Source organism: Petaurus breviceps, unplaced genomic scaffold (assembly GCF_028583685.1).
Source record: "Petaurus breviceps papuanus isolate PSGF00001 unplaced genomic scaffold, PetGlider_PUasm1.0 90895, whole genome shotgun sequence".
Classification (NCBI taxonomy): Eukaryota; Metazoa; Chordata; class Mammalia; order Diprotodontia; family Petauridae; genus Petaurus; species Petaurus breviceps.
This window is the reverse complement of record NW_027187372.1, coordinates 33,565,541-33,590,144: the sequence shown is the minus strand read 5'-3', so window position 1 is coordinate 33,590,144 and position 24,604 is coordinate 33,565,541. Positions and strand designations below refer to the sequence as shown.

General features: G+C 39.5%; 1 protein-coding gene and 2 long non-coding RNA genes across 4 annotated transcripts in view; 2 read left to right on the top strand and 1 right to left on the bottom strand.

Annotated features, from left to right (window-relative positions):
* The window catches only part of LOC138151224 (uncharacterized), a 34,851-nt gene extending 30,272 nt beyond the window's left edge, over positions 1-4,579 (bottom strand). Inside the window, exon 1 of the long non-coding RNA XR_011165766.1 lies at positions 4,167-4,579. This is a non-coding gene — a long non-coding RNA (uncharacterized lncRNA). The remainder of the gene's footprint in view (positions 1-4,166) is intronic.
* A 100-nt stretch (positions 4,580-4,679) lies between these two features.
* On the top strand, positions 4,680-7,424 carry LOC138150956 (uncharacterized). Its single transcript, XR_011165703.1, has 2 exons — positions 4,680-4,819; positions 6,970-7,424. It is a non-coding gene; the product is annotated as an uncharacterized lncRNA (long non-coding RNA).
* Positions 7,425-8,223: 799 nt separating this feature from the next.
* FCAMR (Fc alpha and mu receptor) overlaps positions 8,224-24,604 on the top strand; it is a 47,820-nt gene continuing 31,439 nt past the window's right edge. For both annotated transcript variants that reach the window (XM_069074357.1, XM_069074359.1), the window contains exon 1: positions 8,224-8,387. The gene's annotated coding sequence lies outside the window, so the exon portion shown is untranslated. The remainder of the gene's footprint in view (positions 8,388-24,604) is intronic.

The following is a 24,604-nucleotide window of genomic DNA, read 5'->3' as shown; positions in this document are numbered from 1 at the left end:
TGTCTTTTATGTCTTTCTTCTTATCCTTGCCAAATTGTCTTATATCATCCTTATTTACATATAAGTCCCATGCTGCCCAACATATTCTTTACTTTTTGAGGGCAGAATGTATTCCTTCCCACTTTTGTAAAATGACTACTTAAGTATATTTGATAAATATCTACTGGTAGGTTAGGTCCCCAAAGAGACAACTGATACCTCACAAGCAAGGATGTTTCCTTCCTGTGAGGAGGCACCTCTAACATTATAGTTTGTGAGCCCCCATCAATATGCTTCCTATTAACAATCAGCCAATAAGCACAAATAGATTCCAGTAAAGGAATTTATGGCAAGAACAGTAGGCATAAAAAATTCTTCCCATAAACCTGGGGACACTGTCCCACAATTCACATAGGATTCACATGCATGTACAGTACAAATAAATATTTGAATATCTGGCATGTTTGATAAATGTCTTTTTAGTGAAGTGGAATGGAATTTTTCTCTGAATTTCTAAAGCACTTAAGTCAGTTCTTTTATCCTATCACTTCTGGTAGCCTGTCTTGCTTTATTATTTCACTTTTCCATGCAAATGTTTAAAGGTCTCCCCAATTAGAGAAGAAACCCCAGGAGGGTAGGAAGCATGTCTCCCATTTCTGTTCTGGGTTCCTCCAAATCCAGTACATAGAGCAATGCATGCCTATTAATGAATGAATAGAGAGGTTAGGGTAAGAAGACATTCTACCTTGGGCAAAGAAAAAGCTTTTGAAACATCTGAGGAGCTAGAAGAGAAGCTCAGACCCAGAGAGAGTTTTCTGAGGAGCCAGGTGAAGGGCCTAGATCAAGTAAAAGACTGGATTTGAGGATCTTAGCAAATACTCAGCCTCAGTGAAGGAACCAGTAGAAAAATATCCTAGTTTAGACTCTCAATCCAAAAAGTTTTTTATATAGTAAGTGATTAGGAAATGTGTTGAATCTTTTCAAAGGGCTTGAATGACCTAAATTGGTGGCAAAGTGGTACAGCAGGAAGTATATTATACTTCACTTCTCAGATGGACTCATTTGGACTCATATTCCAACTCTGACACTTCTCAGCTGGGAAAGTTACTTCACCCAAGCATCTTTTTCTGTGACAGCACAATGGGAATAGCAATAATATTTGTGTAAGGGAGAGGGTTTCTTTCCATTTATGTAGACAGAATGAAGCCACACATCACATATTTTAAAGTGTGAAGAAGATACATTTATGTCCTGATCTCTTCACGAAGTACAAAAACTTCTCTAGTTAGACCAAGAAAAGAATGGCATGATTGGCCGAGCAGTTAGCCACACCTTTGGGGACTTTAAATGGCTGGGCCTTGGACAAGATTCAGTGTTTGAGAGTTGGAGGCAATTGTAAAGGAGGCCCTTGAACTTTTACTATTGGACAGTAAAAGAGAAGAGATATTATCTTCACTACCACCCCCCCCCCTTCTCCTGTATGTCATGTTATAAAAGCTATTGGACCAGTAGAAGATACTTACATACAGGAGAGAGCAGAGACTCAAACTTAAGACCTAGATATGGAGAAGGAGTCATCCAGGGGAGTAAAGCAGCTTCAAGTGGTGAAATCCCCTGAAAATTTAAAGTAAGGCTGTGGAGAGGAGCAGACCATGGGAACCCAATATTGGACTCTGAGGATACAGGAGACTCCTAGGACCTGCAGTTGCAGGAGTTGTGATTTGTCTTTATCACACATGTATTCTCTATATGTGCCTTACTACTACTATGCTCTAAGTCTGAGCCCACTTCTCTCATGAATCCTGTGTGAATTATGGGGCAGTGTCCCCAGGTTTATAGGAAGAATTGTTTATGCCTACTGTTCTTACCATAAATTCCTTTGCTGGAATCTATTTGTGCTTATTGGCTGATTGTTAATGGGAAGCACACTGATGGGGGCTCACAAACTGTAATGTTAGAGGTGCCTCCCCACAGGAAGGAAACATCCTTGCGTGTGAGGTATCAGTTGTCTCTCTGGGGACCCAACCTACCAGTACAATTTAGAAGAGTAGTTCAGTGGGGATGCTACACTTTCATTCCTTGCCTCCCAATGTTTGAGAAAGCATTTAGCAAACCTTAAAGAACTATAGAAATGTGAGTTGCTCTTCTTATTATTATATTCCCCCTGAGGTCTTGGGTACCTCTGAACTACTGGTGGCTCTAATTAGAGCAAGAATCAAAGCACTACTCCTGCAACCCCCACTCCCCTCCAGTTCTACTAAGTGAAGCATCTCACTAGTAACATTTATTCAGGCTGATCTTGATCAGAGAGAGGATCTTTGATTTAGGTCTACAAGGAACACTAGATGTTCAAACCCCACATTTTACAGATAAGGAAACCAAGACCCAGAAAAGTTAACTGATTTAATTATGTGCTTAGGTAATGAGTGGTAGACCCAGGGCTTGAACAAGATAGGGAGTGTGCTCTAATGAAAAGAATGATGGATTAGGTTTTGCTTACTATCTTTGTGACTCAGTCAACCTTCTTGAGCCTCTGTTCCTCACCTATGAAATGACAAGGTTCCTTGTAACCTGAAATCTCTGCTCCTATGATCAAGACCAGCCTGATTGAATGTGGCTGGTGAGATGCTTCACTAAGCAGAACAGGAGAGGAATGGGGTTGGGGTGGGGTGGGGGCTGGACTATAGTCTCCCCAAGCATCTGTGTGGGGGAGGCAAAGATGGGAGCCAGAAGCAGTGTTCACAACTCTTCCCTCCCCTCCACAGAAGGGGCTTTCACATTCCATTGGCTGAGAAGACTCATCTCTGCTCAGCAGCAGGGGATGTGAGAATGTGGGAATGAGTAAATGTGAGGGTGGGGTTGGCATCTGGGCTGGGCTGAGCTAGCTTTGGAGCCAGCTATTCTTAGAATGCATACCTATTAGCAAGCATTGCCTGGTGAGTAGAGAACTCTTTACTAGATTCAGGCAGAAAAATGCATCAGAGAATGAAACTATACACAGCCAGTGTCAAAGATGGGATTTAAACAAGGAGTTTCCTGATAGAGATCTCTATCCACCACTCTCTCAAGCATAGGTTGAGTTATTGGAATGAATGGAGAGTGAACAAATGATGGGAGTGGAGTTGAATAATTCTAAGAAGTCTTCCTGAAGGAGGCGAGGTTTGAAATGATATCCAATCCAATCCAACAAGTGAAGTCAACAAGCATTTATCATGTGCCAGGCACTGTGTTAAAGCAACAGGGACACATAGGAAGGTGAAAATGGTTCCTGCCTTCAAGAGGCACACAGTCAAATGGGGGAGGCAACATGCAGGCAATGATATACAAGCAAGTTATATACAGAAGAAATTGGAGATGAATGTAGAAGGAAGGCACTAGAATTAAGGGGGACTGGGAAAGACTTTTTTCAGAAGGTGGAACCTAAGCTGGGACTTGCTGGAAGCCAGGAGGCAGAAATGAGAAGGGAGAGAATTTCAGATGTGGGGGAGAATTTCAGATGCAGTAAAAATGCAGTTAGGAGTTGGAATGTCTTGTTCGAGGAATATCGAGGAAGCCAATGTCACTGGACCACAGAGTACACAGAGAATTAAAATTAGGATATAAGGAGACTAGAAAGAAGCCAGATTATGAAGGACTTAAAAATCCAAACACTGGATTTTATATTTGATCCTGGTGATAATAGGGAGCCATTTGAGTTTATTGAATAGGGGAGTATCACGTTTAGAACTATGCTTTAGGAGGATCACTTTGGTAGACAAGTGGAGGATGGGCTGGAGAGGGCATTTATTAAGTACCCATGTGTAAGGCATTGAGTTGTAGATATAAAATTAGACCTATTTATGAGTATGGGAAAGACCTTGGAATTCTCATCCAGCCCAATTCTCTCCTTTGACAGAAGAAGAAGAAAAAGGAAGTCACTTGCCCAAAGTTAAACAACTAATTAGTGGCAGAGTCAGCAGAGGATTCTAGGTCTCCTTATTCCCATTGTAACATCCTTTCTACATTAATGGAATTCAAATGCCACATTTATATAGTGCTTTCTTATTATAAAACATTTAATATACATTATATCATTTGATCCTTGCAGTAAACATGTGAGGTAGCAGTATTTTTGCTTTACAGATGAGGAAATTGAGGCTCAGATAGACCAACAGGAAGAAGTATAGTATAATAGAAAGAGCACTGACCTTGGCACCAGAAGACCTTAGTCAGCACTGGCCACTGGCAAGTCATTTCATGTCCCTCAGGCTCAGTTTTCTTCAGCTATAAAATGAGAATAATGGTACTTTTCCTTTTTTATCTCACAGTCAAAAGTGCTCTTCATACCTGTGAGCTATTGTTGTTCAAAGCTACCCTGCTAATAAATGGAGAAGGTGGAATCTGCTTTATATAGAGTGAGGGGCATTGGATTAAGAATTAGGACACCTGGTCTTGAATCAACCCCCTCCCCTCCCTGCTTCCATCCTTCTCGGACCTTAAGGAATCTCAGTTTCCTCATCTACCATGTAAGAGGATTGGACTAGATGATATTCCAGCTTAAAATTCTATGAAATCTCTGAGCCCAGGTCTCTGACCCTAGTTGCATGACTCTTTCCATTACACTGCCTCTCGGTGAGAGAGAGGAGGGGATTTGGCACTCAGGTGAAGAGAATGGTTTGAGCAGAGGTGGAGAAGCTGGAATGACCAGGTTGCACATGAGAAGGTATAATCAGATTGGCTCAACTAGAATGAAGGGCCTGTACCAGGGACTGCTGAAAGTTGGGGGAAAGGTGAATCATAGATTGTGGTAGCACCCTGGTAGGGGAATGGAAGGGTTAGGACAGGTTCCTGCTCATTAGAGGTAAATAATATTCTTTAAAAATTTTTAAGAAACATTTTTATTTAAAGCCTTGAGTTCCAAATTCTGTCCCTCCGTCTGTTCCTCTCCTCCCTGCTCCTGGAGATGGTAAACAATTGGATATAGGTCATACATATGCAATTATGTGAAACATTTATATTTTAGTCATTTTGTACAAGAAGACTTGAATAAAAGAAAGAAATGAAAGAAAGACTAAAAAATAACATGGTTTAGTTTGTATTTAATCAATATCAATTCTTTCTCTGGAGGTGGATAGTATGCTTCATCATGAGACTTTTGGGGTTATCTTGGATCATGGTATTGCTGAGAATAGTTAAGTCATTCACAATTCTTCATTGTTGTTGTTACTGTGTATGATGTTCTCCTAGTTCTGGTCACTTCACTATGCATCATAGTCTCTCCAGGTTTTTCTGAAATGATCTTGCTTTGTCATTTCTTCCAGCACAATAATATTCCATTACAATCATATACCACAGCTTGTGCAGTCATTCCCCAACTGATGGGCATCTCTTTGATTTCCATTTCTTAGCCACCACAAAAAAGAGCTGCTGTAAATTAAGTGATGTTTCTAAAGCAGGTGATTTATAATGTGTTGGAAGAGCAGGGTGAATATAGACTAGCAGAGAGAAGGTGGAGTCAGAGTTAATAAGAGAGGGGGACCCTTTCTCATCTATTCATGCTATAATTATTCATGCTCTCTAACCTCCATTTGACTCTAGATGCTGTTCTCTCATCCTTTTGGTCATCTCTCATAGTTTTCCTTTCACATTCTCTCCATAGAATGTCTCAAACCTTGTCTATTCTCCTCAACCCCATTACTCCATGGCCATCAATTCTCTCTCAGAAGATGGCTTTGCTTTCTACTTTAACGAGAAGATTATGGCCATTTTTGTAGGCTCCCTCACCACTCTTTGCCATTCCTCATTGTCTTTATCTAACCTTTCCTTCTTTCCTCCTCCATTCTCAGAGGAAGGGGTGTCCCTCTCACTGAGATGACTTTGGTTCTCACTCCTCTATGACATGCAACATTGCTCCATGCTCTCTCTGTCTCTGTCTGTCTCTTTGTCTCTGTCTGTGTTTCTCTCTCTATGTCTCTGTCTCTCTCCCTTTCTATCACACACACACGCACACGCACACACACACACACACCACTTTCTAATCTCTGTCTCTATCTCTCCTCTCTATCCTTCAGACACATCTTCCTGTATGTCTCTCTGTTTCTCTCTTCAGTCTCTGTCTGTCTTTTTCTGTCTCTTTCTCCTCTCTTTGTCTCTGCCATGGTCTCTCTGTCTCTGTCTCTCTCATATCTCTAATCCTTGTCTCTCTTTTCAATCACTGTCTTTCTCTTTCTGTTTCCCACTATCTCTGTATCTCTCCACAATTCCTGTTTTTCTCTCTCTGCCTGTAATGTTTCTGTCTATGTCTCTCCAATATCTCCCTCTTTACCAACTCTTTCCTAGCAACCTATGCTTAGTTCTATCCCATCCATAAATTCCCAACCTATCTATACTTCTAAGCCCAGTTCCAATGCTACTGCCTCCACAAAGCCTTCTTTGATCACAGCTAGAAATGCTATCTTCCTCCACGGATCACCTAGCACTTTGCTCTCTTCTTTCTCACTAGCGATCTTTAGCATCTTCCAAGCATTGTCAGATGGTTTTTTACTTGCCTACTGATCTGGGAATGGGTGGACATCCAAAGATTTGAGAGGATGCTCTTTCTCTCTTGCCTGGCACCTTTTGAGCAAGGGAGGAAGGAAGGAAGGAAACAATCATGTATTAAGCTAATAACATGTGCCAGGTAATGTGCTAAGTGCTTTATAAAGATGATTGATCTCATTTGATCCTCACAACCACCATGGGAGGTATTATGATCCTCATTTCACAGGTGATGAAACTGAGGCAGACATATGTAACATTCCTTGCCCAGGATTACACATTTAACAAGTGTCTAAGGCTAGATTTGAACTCAGGTCTTCCTGAGTCTAGGTCCAGTTCTCTATCCACTGTGCCATCTAGACATCGTTTCTGGGTAAGGGAAAGGCCACTGGCCCTATTTTCCAATTGGCTGCTATGTGTCAGTAAACAAATAATGCCTCCCTATTCCTGTGGTTTCCTCTTTCCTTATCTTAGGTAAATGAGTATGCCGAGATGGGAGGACCAAGATGACCAGTGAGAACCATTGAAGCTATCTGAGGTCCCACTGACAACAAGGGTCCTAGAACTAGCAGGAGTATTTGAATCCAATGAGGAACCATTGCAGCCACCAGGCCAGCAGTGGCCTGACCTGTCAGCTGAGAAACTGCATCATCCAAAGAGCCAACCCAGATGAGCAAAGGAGTGTCTCATACATCAGGGCCACCACACCCAGAAGAAAAGTTGATGGGGACTCCTAGTAAGGGGAAAAGGACACCCTAGGCTAGAGTCACAACATACCCTTCAGACCCTTATGTTCCATACAAGTTGAGCCTGCTCTCCCCATGGACAAAATATTTGCAAGAGAAAGAGTACCTTCCCAATTTGAGGGATGTTTTGTAATTTCTGTCCTTGTTAAGCTTTCTTAGTAAATGTCCTGTTATAGAAGCAAATTGATTAATATCAACTGGTTAATTTATATTGGGGGTAGCACACTGGTTGGGGTTTGTGAGTGACAGTATGAGAAACTCCTAGGCCCTTTGGGTTATCTTTAGATCCCTGAGGAGAGGAGCAGTGAACTATCCTTTGGGAACCTAACTTGCCAGTGCCAATGGGAATTCGGAGACTAAACCTAGAACACCGACTGGAAATCATAGATGTTTTTTCTTTTGTTTTGTTTCTGCAAGAGTGGAATATAATACCTTGAGGAGCGAGGAAAATGATTTGGGTTATGTTTTGTCTTTTTTCTGGAGGAAGAATCTGAGTGGGGATCATAGATATGGTTCAATTATTGGTAAGCCTTCAAGATTGAACCTGGGTCTGTGTAAATTCAGAGAGCTAATTTCTCGCAGTTCTGGGTCACAGGTAAAATATTTATAGCAATTATGTCATATGTATATGGTTCCTCCTGTAGTGTGGCAGCTTTGTTGACTGTTGGACAAAGAGCTCTCATCTGGAGTACCAAAAATTAAATACACATTTAGTACCCTCTCCTTCATTTCCCTCATTCCGCTATCATCACAAAATGACTGAGAGCCATTTTATATTTTTGTCTGTTTTATGAGTCTAAAAAAATCCAGTGACACCTCTCCTCCCCCCTCCCCCCACCGATATCTGTTTACCAACTCTTTGGTAATGAACTTCTACACACTTAGGAAGGCTGTTGCATAACCTGTAACTAGAATCCACCTCAGCTTGGAGCACCCACTTTCTTGGCCTGGTATTCAAATGCCCAGACTTAGTTCTATATAATGTAACACCATGACTGATGGAAGTAGTATGTTTACAAAAGTTTGTTCACTAATCACATTTAAACGATGTTACTCTCTGAGGCAACTAGGTGGAACGTTGGCTTGAGGAGTGGTCTTGGAGTTAGGGAAGACCTAAGTTCAAATCCTGCTCCAGATACCTATTAGGTATGTGGCCTATTTAACTTCTTTAGCTTCAGTTTGATTTTTTGTAAAATAAGGATAATATTAGCATTTAACTTACAGGGTTATTGAAATGATATGAGATTCTATAGGTAAAGCACTTTAACCTTAGAGTATAATATGAACATTAGATATTATTATATTATATAATATATAACGATATATTATGATATAATGTTTTATATCATAATATAATATATGATAATATATTATTATATTACATAGAAAACTATGTAAGCTCTTTAAAAATAGGGATCCTTTTACATTTTCAACACATCCCTTTCTGTTTACTCCCCTCCATTGGCCTGTAACCATGATGATGTCTCTCCATTCTAGACAAATCTTCCCTCAATACTCCTAATTCTTCAAATTAATTTATCTCTATTTTTAAAAAGTCAAACTTCTTGAATTTATCATTTACATTTAACGCCTCCATTTCCCCCTCTCTTTCTTTAACTCAAAGGTTCTTCACCATTTTTGTGTCATGGGCCCCTCTGGCAGTCTGGTGAAATCTTAGAATAATGTTTTTAAATGCTTAAGATTGACTCTATCCAAAAACTCTTGGCAATGATACTGGAATGATTTGCTGTTTCCCTCTCCAACTCATTTTACAGCTGAGGAAAGGAAACTGAGGCAAATAGGCTTAAGTGACTTGCCCAGGGTCACATAGCTAGTAAGTATCTAAGGTCATATTTGAACTCAAGAAGATGAGTCTTCCTGACTCCAGGCACAGCCCTCTGTGTTCTATAGCGCCACCTAGCTGTCCTCATTTAGCATGGAAGGGAGAAGATGTAGTGGGAACATGACTGTTGCATTAAAGTATTTTAAGGATTCTTCTAAGGAAAAAAGATAAAGAGTTCTGCTAGATCCCAGAAAGCAGGTTTAAGACTGTTAGAGGCAAATTTTGATTTGATGTCAAGAAAAATCTTCCTAACAATTTGAGAACGGGATGCCTTGAGAGGCAGTGAACTCCCCTCACAGGAGGTCTGCAGGCAAAGACCAGATAAGTATGCCAGTGATATTGCAGAGGTGACTTGTGTTTAGATAATGCATAGACTGTACTTCTGTGGCCTTTGGGGTCTGTTCCATTCTGAGTTTTTATGATTCTATACTTAGATCTTATCTCCTGTATTAATTGTAATATTAATAATAAGAAGCCACTTCCACAATAACTTTATTGACAATACACTGACAAGGAAGAATTGAATAACTGAGTCAAGGGGACTTGTTTACAGAAATGGAAGGGTTGGTAACAATGTTGGATTGGCACATTACTACCTAGAAACTCCAGAAATCTTATTCTTAAGGAGCTCAAACTTATTAGTTGATATGGATTTGGAAAGGAAAAGACACAAACTAGGCAATGTATCTCTCTAGGTTGCAAAATTAAAATAAATTAAATTAAACCAGTTAAATATCTAGAAAGATAGGATTAAATGACTAAAATGATACATTAGGAAAACTTGTTATTCTTCATAAACTAGCAGATTATAAATACAAAACTCAACACATCCTTGAGAATCCAATGAATAATTAACTAGAACATTAGCATCAATGCAACTATCAGTCATTACCACCCATTCATAACATTGGAGTCACAAAAAAATTAAGAAAAACATTTACCATAGGGAGAGAGCCAACAAAAGCAATCAAAACCACATGGGAATGGGCAGATCTAAGTACTTACCATCTCCATTGCCAAGTGAACGTTTGCTAAGCACTTAACTATGTGTTAGGCACTTTGCTGAGCATTAGGGATACAAATACAAGGAGTGAGAAGGACAGTTCCTACCCTGGAGAAGCTTACATTCTATTTTTTTTCTTTTTGAATATATTATTTACTTATTTTTTAGTTTTCAACTTTCATTTCCACAAGATATTGAGTTACAAATTTTCTCCCCGTCTTTCCCCTACCCCCACCCCAAGATATTGAGCCTACTGAATACTCCTTCCCCCAATCTGTTCTCTCTTATGTCCTCCCCCATACCCCCTAACTTTCTAGTAGGGCAAGATGGACTTCTGTACCCAGTGCCTGTATATCTTATTTCCCAGTGTAAAAAAAAAACCCACACTTTTTTAATATTTGTTTTTAAAACTTTGATTTCCAGATTCTTTCCCTTTTTCCCTTCTCACCCACCTCCACTGGTAAAACAAGCAATTTAATATAGGTTGTACATGTGTAGTTATGCAAAACGTTTCCATAGTAGTAATATTGTGCAAGACTAACTATATTTCCTTCCATCCTTTCATGCCCCCCACTTATTCTGTTTTCTACTTTGACCCTGTCCCTTTTCAAAAATGTTTGCTTCTAACTACTCTCTCGCCCAATCTGCCCTCCCTTCTATCATCCCCCCCCTCTTATCCTCTTCCTTCCTACTTTCCTGTAGGGTAGGATACCCAATTGAGTATGTATGTTATTCCCTCCTTAAGCCAAGTCCAATGTGAATAAGGTTGACACATTCCCTTTCACCTTGCTGTTCTTCCCCTCCATTGTAACAGTTTTCTCTTGCCTCTTTTATATGAGATAATTTACCCTAATCTATCTCTCCCTTTCTCCTTCTCCCAATATATTCCTCTCTCACCTCTTAATTTTTTATTTTTTAGATATCATCCCTTCATATTCAACTCATCCTGTGCCCTCTGTCTATGTATACATGTACATGCATATACACACTATCACACATGTATTTATATAGACATGCACTCTCCTCTACATACACACACACACACACACACACATATATATTCCCTTAAACTATCCTCATACTGAGAAAAAGTCTCATGAGTTACAATTATCATTTAGGAATGTAAGAATTACATGTAGGGATGTAAATAGTTCAATTTTAATAAGTTCCTTATGATTCCTTTTTCCTGTTTACCTTATCATGCTTCTCTTGCCTCTTGTATTTGAAAGTCAAATTTTCTGTTCAGCTCTAGATTTTTCACCAAGAATACTTGAAAGTAAGGGGTGGCTAGGCAGTGCAGTGAGTAAAACAATGGCCCCAGAGTCAGGAGGACCCAAGTTCAGTTCTGGCCTCAGACACTTAATACCCACACATGCACACAAAAACCTAGCCATGTAACCTTGGGCAAGTTACTTAACCCCAATTGACCTCCAAAAAAAAAGGCAAAAAAAGAATGCTTTGAAAGTTCTCTATTTCATTAAATGATGATATTTTCCCCTGAAACATTATACTCAGTTTTGGTGGGTAGGTGATTCTTGGTTTTAATCCTAGCTCCTTTGACCTCTGAAATATCATATTCCAAGCCCTTCTATCCCTTAATGTAGAAGCTGCTACAGCTTGTGTTATCCTGATTGTGTTTCCACAATACTCAAATTGTTTCTTCCTGACTGTTTGTAATCTTTTCTCCTTGACTTGGGAATTCTGGAATTTGTTTTTTTGGGTGGGATCTTTTTCAAAGGGTGATTGGTGAGTTCTTCCAATTTCTATTTTGCCCTCTGGTTCTAGAATATCAGGGCAATTTTCCTTGAAAATTTCTTGAAGGATGATTTCTAGGCTCTTTTTTTGATCATGGCTTTCATGTAGTCCAATAATTTTTAAATGATGTCTCCTGGATCTATTTTCCAGGTCAGTGGTTTTTCCAATGAGATATTTTACATTGCCTGCTATTTTTTCATTTGTTTGGATCTGTTTTATAGTATCTTGATTTCTCATAAAGTCATTAGCTTCTATTTGCTCCAATCTAATTTTGAAGGAATTATTGTCTTCAGTGAGCTTTTGAAATTCCTTTTCCATCTGGGCAATTCATCTTTTTAAGGCATTCTTCTCCTCATTGGCTTTTTGGGCCTCTTTTGCCATTTAAGTTAGTCTATTTTCAAAGGTGTTATTTTCTTCAGTATTTTTTGGGTCTCCTTTAGCAGGCTGTTGACTTGCTTTTCATGATTTTCTTGCATCATTCTCATTTCTCTTCCCATTTTTTCCTCCACCTCTTTTACTTGATTTTCAAAAGTCTTCTAGAGTTCCTCCATGACCTGTAACCAATTCATATTTTTCTTGGAAGCTTTTGATGCAGGAGTTTTGATTTTGTTATCTTCTTCTGGTTCCATGTTTTGATCCTTTTTGTCCCCAAAGAAGGATTCTATGGTCTGATTGTGCTTCCTCTGCTTGCTCATCTTGCCAGCCAGTTACTTGACTTTTGAGCTCTTTGCCATGGTAGAACTCTGCTTCCAGTGTGGGAAGAGCTGTGTCCCAAATTGCTGGGGTTTTCACAGTTGCCAGAGGTATGAGGAGGTTGCCCTCTCTACAGCCCCCACAAGCTTTGGCACACTGGCATTTCTCACCCCAGGACCACTGCCCAATACTGCAACCCAGATCCAAGCAGGTCAAAGCAAGAGTTATTACCCTCTGAATGGTTGCTTGGTACCCCTATGATCTGCAGGCCAGGAGCTCTGGAGGCAGCCATGTGGCAGCAGCTGAAGCCACCATGCCTCCCTGGGGGCAGGGGCTGGGCCACGCTCTTTCACCCAGTTCCAACGGAGTTCCCCACAGACCTTTTATTTTCTCTTTGGCATTTATGGGTTGAAAAGTCTGGAAACCATCACAGCTGCTGGTGATTCACTCTCCTGAAGTCTGTTCCAGATCGTCTGTGCCTCTGGTTGGGCTGCCCTGGATCTGGACCCAGGCTCATGGGGGACTGCACTAGGCTCCCAGTCTGGTGTGATAGACCCTTCCTGTTGGCTTTCCAGGCTGCCTTCAGTGGAAGATTTGTTTTTCTCTGTTACTTTGTGGATTCTGTAGCTATAATTTGTTTAGAGCTTTTTTTTTTTTTTTTGCTGGTATTGGAGGTGGTTAGAGCAGAAGCTGAAGCAAGTTCCTGCTTTTACTCCACCATCTTGTCTTCCCCCCCCTCCCCAGGAGCTTACATTCTTAAGAGAAAAAAACACACACACAAAGGAAAGCTGAAAAGTGTTGGGGGAGGGGAGCAGGGAGTAAGAAGTGTGTGAGGAGAATGTATCTATAAAGGGGGCATAGTAGAGAAAGTTCAGAGAGAAATGAAGATGTGACTGACCTGGGCCCTTTTCTTCTCAAAATAGAGATTCAGGGAGGAACCAGCCTGTCTAAGGAAGGGGTATTGGGGCAGGGTATTCTTCAGTGTGAAATCTAGAGGTGGAATTGCACTCCTGGCCGCTGGAGTTGTACCAAACATGGTCTAAGTGAGTCTAGAGAAGGTAGTCTCTGCAGCCTAGAGAGCTTTCTTTCTATTAAAAAAGAAAAAACAACAGTCCTTTTATATCTCTGCTCAATAAACCTAAAATAATAATATCAGCCTAGCAGCTTATCTCAGGGCTGGTTCTAGCTAAATTCCATTGAGCATAGAGATTAGAATAAACAAATACTAATAAAATAAAATCTTAATAACTATTAATCAAATAAAATGTAAAAGAATAATAGTGGAATAGCAAAATTTTTTCATCTGTAAAATGAGCTGGAGGGGCAACTAGGTGGCGCAGTGAATAGAGCACCGGCCCTGGCATCAGGAGGACCTGAGTTCAAATCCAGCCTCAGACACTTGACATACTTACTAGCTGTGTGACTTGGGGCAAGTCACTTAACCCCAATTGCCCTCCAAAAAGCCAAAAAAAAGATTTTTAAATAAAAAAATTTTTTAAATGAGCTGGAAAAGGAAATGGCAAACCACTCCAGCATCTTTGCCAAGAAAACCCCAAATGGGGTCACAAATAGTCAGACATGACTGAAACAGCTCAACATCACCACAAGCAACAAAGCAGATTTCCCTAGGACCATTAATCCTAGATAGTATCTGAACTCCATAAAATGGAGTTTTTAAACTCATAAAAAATGAGAAGAATCAATTGAAATTTGTCATCATAACTATGATATGGCACTTAAAGTTTACAAAAAGCAGGAGGTGCTATTATTAACTCCATTTTACAGATGGGGAAACTGAGGCAAATTGAGATTAGGTGACTTTCCCAGGGTCACATGGCTAGAACATGTTTGAGACTACATTTGAACTCAGGTCTTCCTAATTCTAGGTCCAGTGCTCAATCCATTGTGTCATCTACCATTATCTCACATTTCTATAGTACATTTAAAAGATTTGCAAAACCGTTTCCTTATGACAATCCTTTAGTGTAGGGACTGCGTTTTATCCATATTTATCCTGCACATTCCCTAGCACTGGGTTCTTTGTGTGTGTTGATCGAAATAATTTATGCCTTCATTGATATTTTGATTAGTTTTATAATTTTTAAAAATCTTTGTGTAGTCAAATAGTAAGGTGGGAGGGGTGATGGTAGTAAGAGGTTGTTAGAATGCAATATTGAGCTATAGAAAGATAGTCATCTTTCTTGATGGTACATTGTCAGGTCCTGCTGACAGTAGCTTAGAACCACTAAGTTCTTTTTTTATTTTGCATTTGTTGTATAAATAAATGGAGAGATGTCACACTCTGCTGGGAGCTCTGGATTTCTACTGCATTATTTATGGTTCCAGATAGTCTGGAGTTAAAGTTATGGGGCCAGGAGACTTGTAAAACACTCTCCATCTGTCAGGGTCTAGTCCTTGTCCCCTGTTTACGACCAAGAACCTCTCCTAGACGGAGCCCAGCAAGGTATCTGTCTAACCACAAGATGGCAGTATAACGCTACCATTGAAAAAGGTATCTTGTGTGCAGAACATGAAAAAAGCACTGTACAGTCAAGTCATCCTCTCATTTATTCCAAGGCTAGGTTTCCATCTGCTGTCAGACTAAAAGAACTATAGAATTAGGAATCAATGGGAATTGCATCACAATTCAGTGTTACTAACAACTATCCTATTCATACCTACCACAAGCCAGGGCTGGACCAAGCCATTTTAGGCACTCAGGTGGGAATTTATCCTGGGGATCAAGAGGGGATTACTGAGCAAAGCAGTGATCATGACAAGGCTCAGCTCCCCTCCATTTTCCTAGGATCACGTGCAGCTCTGTGAAATAATAAAGAGTGTGATATGATTCCAGGCTATTTGAATGCTATTTGACACACCTGTACAGAATGCAGTCCATTTTCCAGATCATACCTGTCATAGTACATTGTGTACAAAGTTACTTTAAAAAAAAACCCTTTCTTCATATTCACAGAGCAAAACAGAGTAAATTCCCTGGAGGGGTAGTGACGTCTATATCCCTGGATTCTAGATGACCAAATGGAGGCTGGGTGACCATCTGTTGAAGATGATGGAGAGAGATTCCTGTTCAGCTACAAGCTAGATTAGAATGAGCTCTAAAGAAATTATGAAAACACTCTGTATCACCTTGCCACTCAAAAAAAAAAGGAAATATTTCAGTGTACTGCCTTAGTGGGGCAGGGCTGCTATTGATATTACTGTGGCTGAGAATAAATGGGGAATTGTTTTTGAATAAAAGAATGCATTAAGTGCATAGACATGAGTGGGGATCTGTGACTTCGAGGCCACATGTGGCCTTCTAGGTCCTCAAGTGTGGCCCTTTGGCTGAATCCAAACTTCACAGAACCAAGCCACTTAAAAAAAGGATTTGTTCTGGAAAACTTGGACTCAGTCAAAAGGCTGCACCCGAGGGCCGAGAAGACCATATGTCACTTTGAGGCCACAGGTTCCCTACCTCTGGATGAGATTTAAAGTTATCATGATTTGCAACATCATTGTATTAACATGACATATGTAATATGTGTAATATATTATTAATTAATATTATATCATTATATATAAATCATAAATATATAAAATCACACATAAATTATAAATATATAACAGATAATCATATCTAATATATTATGTAATATATCATACTGGGGCGGCTAGGTGGCACAGTGAATAGAGCACCAGCCCTGGAGTCAGGAGGACCTGAGTTCAAATCTGGCCTCAGACACTTAACACAAAAACTAGCCGTGTGACTTTGGGCAAGTCACTTAACCCCAATTGCCCTACCTTCCCCCTCCAAAAAGCAATAATAATAATAATAATATATCATGCTAACTATACTATTATATTGATATTATCACTATATTAATAAGAGTACTATATTAATATAATATTAATATTGTGAGAAGTTAACATTATAGATTAGTAAAATAGAATATATTTTCCATAGAATAGTCTCTCAGAGATGTTGGGATTCCATAAGTAGCAGAGCCATCATAGGAATTCTGGTATGGGAAAAGCAGGGAATCTGGGAAGAAGCCATAAGACTGGTCTTGGGAAGGGAGAGGGTGGGGTTAGAATGGGCAGGAACTGTCTTCCCATCCCATCTCAGGTTCATAGTTGTTTTTCAACTTTAATGAACATTTCTGAAGTCTCAAATCCAATTCACTCATAAGATAAGACATCATCCTCTTTGAGAATGAAGGACAAATAACAACAGGGAATATGTTGGATGGGGGCTGTCTTTTGGACATTGAATGGCAGTCAAAAGGGCTTGGGTTCAAGGTCTGCCTTTGACATTGGCTATGAGACTCAGAGCAAATCTTTGAACTTCTCAGTATCCCCAAGGCAACTCTCTAAGAATATAAACTGTATCTCTGTCCATAAATAGAGGGAATCTGGATATCATTTTTAAAAATGTAGCAGACATTAAGCTCAATGTTGGTGACTTTCCAATTAGCCACTAATGATTGGGAACAGTCACACTAACAAAGAGGTTACCTATCCCCCAGGAATCTGACCTGTGTCCCTCCCCCACCTCTCTCCAGTACAGTATATATACAGCCCTTGACCTCCCGATCCTTTTTTTTTTTGCTTTTTTGGAGGGCAATTGGGGTTAAGTGACTTGCCCAAGGTCACACGGCAACCCTTTAGAAAAGAGTGGGGAGAAGGGAGGTGTGGCAGTCATCTCCTTCAACTCCAGGATACAGCAAGAACACGGAACAGACATGACAAGAAATGGTCATCTTTGGATGTACAGGCCACCTATGGCGGGGGTGGGGGGTGTCTGGACTCAGGGTCAATTTTTGCAGATGTGGGGTGAAAGCACAGAGATGGAGTAAGTGGGAGGAAAGGTCCTTTTTTGTGTCCCAAGGCAGACCCATCAGTTTCCCACTTTGTACTTCAGATTTCTATTCATCCTCTTCAGGTTACTATAGTAACTTCCTTCTTGCTGAGGTGTCTTAGGCAAATCTTTGATCCTGAGGTTTTGGAAATTATTCTGGAAATATCTCCTCAACTAGCCTTCGATGTGTGTGTGTTTTTGTTGTGTTTTCCCAACAGAAGCCCATGGATCTGCTGAGCGCTAAGGTGGAGGGCATTATATTGAAAATGGCTTGTATACCTTAAATGTCTCCATCTTCAAAGTGAACAGGGATGTAAACTTTGGAAATGACCCTTTAGGAGAGATACCTACACAGCAGGCAACTAGAGTGGTCCCAGAGTCAGGAAGACCCAAGTACAAATTCAGCCTCAGACGCTTACCAGCTGTGCGACCCTGGGCAGGTTGCCTGATCCCTGCCTCAGATTCCTGATCTGTAAAATGGGAATGATCATAATAACACCTACTTTACAGAATAGTCAAGAGTATCAAATGAGATACTATCTGTAAAATGCTTAGAACGCTCTATAAATCTATTCCAATTTACTGAGACTTCTCTTCCAAAAAGCTCTGCCCACAGAATTGTGTGAAAATGGGAATAGCTTCAGAAATAATGCTCCTAGGAAAGAGAACTTCAGAAAATAGCTTTAACATCAGGGGTTCTTACTTTTTTTGTCTCATCTTCTCCTTTGGACCACTTCTTGAAAGCATATTTTCAAATGCATAAAATTTAAAAACCCACTATATGTTTGCAAAGGAGAGCAAGGGATGGTGAAAATAAAGATGTAATTTTTTCCCATCTAAATTCATGGATTCCTTGAAATCTATCCATGGACCTTAGTTAGAACAGTTGCTTCTATGGTATTAGGGATGGGAGTGGGAGGTGAGGGGGGGTAGGGCCAATGTCTTTGCTCTGTCTGTTTATACGTCTTATGCCAGTAGCTAAATAGTCTATGAATATTCATAAAGGGAAAATAGAATCCCTCCAAATTTTTGTACCTAGGGAAAAGCCCTATTTTCTCTGCCCCTTTTCTTTTTAAAATATATATATTTTATTTTTCCACAATTACATGTTGAAACAATTTTTAACATTTATTTTTTGTAAAAGAAGTTTTGAGTTCCAAATTCAAGTGGTAATTATCAAAACAATCTGGTACTAGCTAAGAAAATAGTGTGAGTGGTGTGTCTGCCCCTTTTCTGACCGTGGTGAGATTGTTGACTGAATGACTAAGTGGCCAGATTGATTGATCTCTTCAAAATAAGTTTGTTGGCCAGACCCACCAGAATACTAGGTGGTATTTCCAGTCTCAGACTTCTCACTCCCTATATATCTACCACTCTCTAAAGTTCCTGTGCTATCCTGTTTCTCCACCTTTGGCCTGAACTAGAATGAAGTGGTATTCCTTCTCTTTGTCAAGGGCAATTCCACTGCTTGTGGTCCTTGATTCTGTCTCTTCCCATTTGTTCCAGGAACTTTCCCTGGATTTGATCATTTTCTCTTTCTAATTTTAGATCTTTTTTTCTGGAGGGGGAAAGGCACGGCAATTGGGGTTAAGCGACTTGCCCAAGGTCACACAGCTATTAAGTGTGTCACGTGTCTGAGGTCACATTTGAACTCAGGTCCTCCTGACTCCAGAGCTGGTGCTCTACTCACCGTGAAACGTACCTGCGCCTTCCATCTTTTTTAATCCATTGTCTGCTTCTCTGCTGCCTACAAACATACTCAGATCATTCTTCAAAAACAAACAAAAAAACCCATCCCCTCAAACTGTAGTTCTTTATTTCACTACTTTATGTGGACAGAACTAGAAAAAAACTGTCTATACTTATTGCCTCCACATTCTCACCTGTCATTCAACTCACTTTTTTCAAACTGATTTCTATCACCAAGTCACTGTGGTAAAGTGGAAAGAGACATAGTAAATAGAAGATGGGCCTTCAATTCAGAAGACCTGGGTTCAAATCCCACCTCTAAAGACACCTGTGGCCCTGGGCAAGCCATTTTACCTTACTGGACCTCAGTTTCCTCATTTGTAAAATAGGAGAATTGAACTACATGGACTTTGAGGTCTCATCCAGCTCTAGATATACAAGTCTACTGTAAGGTAGTGCCTCTGTGGATTTGTTTAGTGCTGAAAGGGACATAAAAAGTACTTTTGCATAAAGAAAAACATAAAGAATGGAAGGTAATGTCAATTTCATAGACAGACAGTTTGATGCCTAAAAGAAGGAAAAGAACTGAATTTAATAAAAATTGCCAAAATCCATTTGTAAAGAAATATGGTTTCCAGATGGGATATGAGAAGTTTGGAACAGAAAATGAACTATGACAAATACAACGGCTCAAATAATCTTGCAAAGAATGTAGGGTGGTTCCTTTTTTTGCATGTGATGGTTAAAAGCCGGGGGGGTGGGGGAGGGTGGGGCAGGGGAAAGAACTTTGTTCACTAAAGACTGATCAAAGACTGATCAAATGTGAACATGAAGAAACATGGTTTTCAAAGATGGATTTTGGAAGAGGACAGTTTTGAGAATTGATAAATGGCTGAAAATGAAGGGAACTGGGATTCATAAAATCATTTTCATTAAACTTTTTCAAAATTTAAGAGGATAGAATTCAAAATGAGAAAAATAATATAAATATTTGGAGATTAAGGATGATTAAGAAAAGTGAAACACTGAGTATTAGGAGGTTCAGTTTTAACCAGTAAAAGTGTATTAAAGATGCTGGAGAAATCTAGATGGAGTATTTGAGAATCATCAGGGATTTGGAAAAATATAGAAAGACTTGGACTTCTGAAGGAAGAGGTTATCCACCCTTAGAGAAACAGGATAAATAAGTACAGTATGGTCTTACATAGATGCATATGAATGTATATGTATACATATATGTATATACGAGTATAATTATAAATGTCTAAGTATACAGATGTATAAGTGTATTATGCATGGGCATATTATGTATATATGTATATCTTTGTATGTGTCTATATATGTGTATATCTTTATATGTGTCTATACATATGTATGCACATATGTACATGTGTATATATGTATGTGTGTATCCATATACACACATGTTTATAGATAGACAGATAGATAGAGATATAGATATCCATGCTTAATTGTAGCCTTCTTGGGGATGGTGGTGAGGAAGGTGGAAAAAGAATAAGTAAAAAGTGTATAGAAGAGAACAAAAGAAAACTTAAAAGGAAGCAAAGAAAAGATGGACCACTCTCAACACAAATGCATAGTATTTATTATATAGGCTTTATTGATATAGACATTTATTGCCGTGCACATGGCAGTGCTTTTTTTTTTTTTTTGCTTTTTGGAGGGCAATTGGGGTTAAGTGACTTGCCCAAGGTCATACGGCTATTTTTTGTGATAAGTGTCTGAGGCTGGATCCAAACCCAGGTCCTCCTGATTCCAGGGCCAGCACTCTATTCACTGTGCCAGCTAGCCACCCCTCAGTGTTTTTTCCCCTTATTTTGTATTATTTTTGTTTTATTATTTAAGTTGGCTTCTTTTTCTTCTCTTGTTTTGTACATAAGTTTAAAATAAAAGACTAAAAAAAAGAATCAGCAGGAAAAGAATGACTTTAGAGAGGTAGAAAAATCATCTAAGTCAGAGCAGTGTGAAGAAACTGTAGCTGACTGAAGCCATCAGCTAACAGAAAGCTTTTTTTTTTAGCTGTGAGATTCCTAATTAGTTAAAGAGAGCATGGAGCTCACTGGACAAGACTTTCGATGCTATCTATTGCCATTTAATGCCATGTAGAGACTGAGAAGTAAAGCCTTTAGAAGTATTATTTGCTTTCTGCTTCCCTTCCTGACTTAAGAGGGAAAAGCAGAAAAAGGAAAAATAGGTTTTGGAGATGCTTTGCTATATAGAAGAGATACTGATATTTAAATAGACAATGCAGAATCTTGGTAAGTGAAAGTTTGATGGACTTGGCCTTTAGCAATATGCTCAAAGAGGACCAAATTGGTAAGCTTCAAAGGGTTTAAAGGGAACTGCTATCCAGATTAGGAAGTAACATTTCATCATCGAATGTCATTGACTGTTATTGAATGAATGATTGTTAGTTGAAAGAACTTGCAAATGTTTCATCCATCCTGGAAGAAAAGAAAAGAGAGTTTGCCCAGCTGGAGAAAGATGAAGAATAGAAGGGGAGCAGTTAGCAGAGACTGCCTTTGTTTGATGCAGATGTCCCTGAATGGACAGATGACATCAAAGTTTGCAGTCTAAAGTTATGAGTTATCCTGAGCTCATGGCTTTTCTTTATTCATGTATTTCCCTGCCAGGTTTTTCAAAATGTATGCCCACTCTTCCCTAGAAATAATGAGTGATTTGTTATTTCCACATTTTCTTTAATATGTAAGTAATTACGATATTATTCTTTCTTTTGCCCTACTGAGTAAACTCTTATATTTAAGATCTAAATGTATCATTATTATGAGTGTCTGGTTTATGTAAATGGAAGTGCTCTGGTGGGGGCTTAGACCTATAATCTAGAGGAGTGGAGGGAGTATAATTTCCCCACAATGGGATTTCTCCTAGAGTTTTGAGGGAGTTTGAATATTGCCATATGATAGTGATCCTTCTCTAAGAATCTAAACCTTCCAGTGTGGGAACAGGTTATAAGGAATAAGACAGTCTAGTGTAATAAAGTATAGCTGATTCATGCCACATTTTATTATTATGAGAAAGTCTGACGCTGCGGTATCCCCATCAAAGGACACTCTACTTATGCTTACATTGTAGGGGTGCAAGCTAAGCATACCACACAGTATTGCACTATGATTCTACCCTCTACCTGTTACATTTTTATTGCTAAATCCAATGGTCTTTTCTCATCATTCTTCCTTTCTGAACTCTCTGAAATGTTCGACAAAGTTGACTACTCCTTCCTTCTGGGCTTTTGCTCTTCTATGGATTTTTGAGATATTGCTGTTTTTAGTTTTCTCCTTCCCTGTAGGACTAATCCTTTCGTCTTCTGTACAGGATCATTATTTATGTCGTACTCTGTATGAGTGAGTGTATTTCACAGCTTTGTTCTGTGTCCTTTTCTCTTCTCAATCATTAAACCAGCAACTCTGAAGTATCTATGTGTGCCAGGCACAGTGCTCAGTGCTGGAGATACATGGACAAAAACAGAATAATCCCTGTTTTCATGGAGCCCACATAGGTAATTTATGTCTATGTTATGTATATAAGAATAAATAAAAGGTAGGAGAGTGAGAGAACATCTACAAAAGGGATCAATAAAAATTCATGTAGAAGGTGATGCTTGAGCTAAGTCTTTTTTTGCTTTTTTTAGGAGGGGAGAAGGTAGGGCAGTTGGGGTTAAGTGACTTGCCCAAGGTCACACAACTAGTTTTGTGTGTCTGTGTGTTTGTGTGTCTGTGTGTGTTAAGTGTCTGAGGTCGTATTTCAACTCAGGTCCTCTTGACTCCAGGGCTGGTGCTCTATTCACTGCGCCACCTAGCGGCCCCTTGAGCTAAGTCTTAAAGGAAACTAATGATTCTAAGAAATAGTAGGGAGAGGGAGGGCATTCCAGGTATGGGAAATGGCCATTTTAAAGGCACAGAACTGAGATAGAGCATCACTTGTAAAGAATGGCAAGAAGGCCAATCTACCCAGATTGCAGAGGAAGGAGAATGATTTGATACAGAAGAAAGAGCACAAGACTTAAGGTCATGATGAAATCAATTTCAATCATGCCTCAAACACTAATTGTGTGACCCTGGATACATCACTTAACTTTTCTGTCTTAGTTTCCCTATCTGTAAAATGGGGAATATAATAATAGCTTCTACTTCATTAGGTCCCTGTGAAGATCAAATGAGTTAATGTATATAAAGTACTTTGCAAATCTTAAAGTGCTATATAAAAACTAGCTATTATCATATGTATAATGAGACTAGAAAAATAGGTTGAGATCAAGCTGTGAAAAACTTTAAATATCAAACAGAAGAGTTTATATTTGATCCTAGAGGCAAAAGAGAAACTCTAGAGTTTATTGAGTAGGGGAATCACATGGTCAGATCTTCACTTAAGGAAAAATCACTTTGGCAGCTGTGTAGAGAACAGGAAGATAGCTGAGGCAGAGCCCAATTAAGACACCATTTAAATAAACCAGATGAAAGGTGATGATGACCTGAACCAAGATGTTAGAAGTGTCAGTGTGAGAATGGGTTAGATGGCAGAAATATCATGAGGATAGAAATGGAAAAATTTAGCAATTCTATAGTCTACATTCTCTCTCTCTCCTCTCTGTCTCTATCCTTCTGTCTCTCTCTCTCTCATAATAAGTTTCTTTGATTCAATTGCCATCTTTATAGCCGATGAATCTCAAATCTACGTATTCAGCCCTAATATCTTTTCTGAATTCCAGCCTCACATTACCTGCTGGATATCTTCATTTCCCAAAGGCAACTGAAACTCAAGAATTACAAAACAACCACCACAACTACAGCTACAACTACAACTAAACAACAACAACAAATACTACTACTATGACTACTACTGCTTGTTCTCCCCCTCCTTTTCCTTCTCCTCCTCCTCCTCCTTCACTGCCGCCACCGCCACCGCCACCACAAACACCATATCCTCCTTATCTTTCTCATCCTTCTTCTCCTCCTATGTTTTGATGGAGTTCAGATAGAAATGCCTCAGGGAGAAGTTGCTATCCTGTTATTTAATTCATTCAAATATAAAGCTTTGTGGAAGACTAAACTGGTGAGTAAAATAATTTCTTTTAAAAATTTATTAGATGTATTGGGATGCCAGCTCATCTTCTGTAGACTCACTAAAAGCATCTTCAGGACAAGTTCAGCAATGAACAAAATGACAGGAATGGTGTGTACTTCATCCTATTCCTAAGTAATTTGGGATTCTTTTGCTAGGTTCCTATATTTTCACAGCTTTTCAGTCCACATACCGTGTTTCCCCGATAATAAGACACTGTCTTATTAAATTTTTTGGAAAGAAAAACACCAGAGGGCTTATTTTCAGGGGAGGGCTTATGTTGTCCTGCCTCAGCTCTCCTCCGCGGCACTGCTCTAAATGGTGCCAGCAAGCAAATCACTGGGGAAGAACAGGATGACGCGCTCACTGCTGCAACTCTGATTGGATGCAGCTCGGAGCGTGGTGTGCGTTTCACGGGGGGG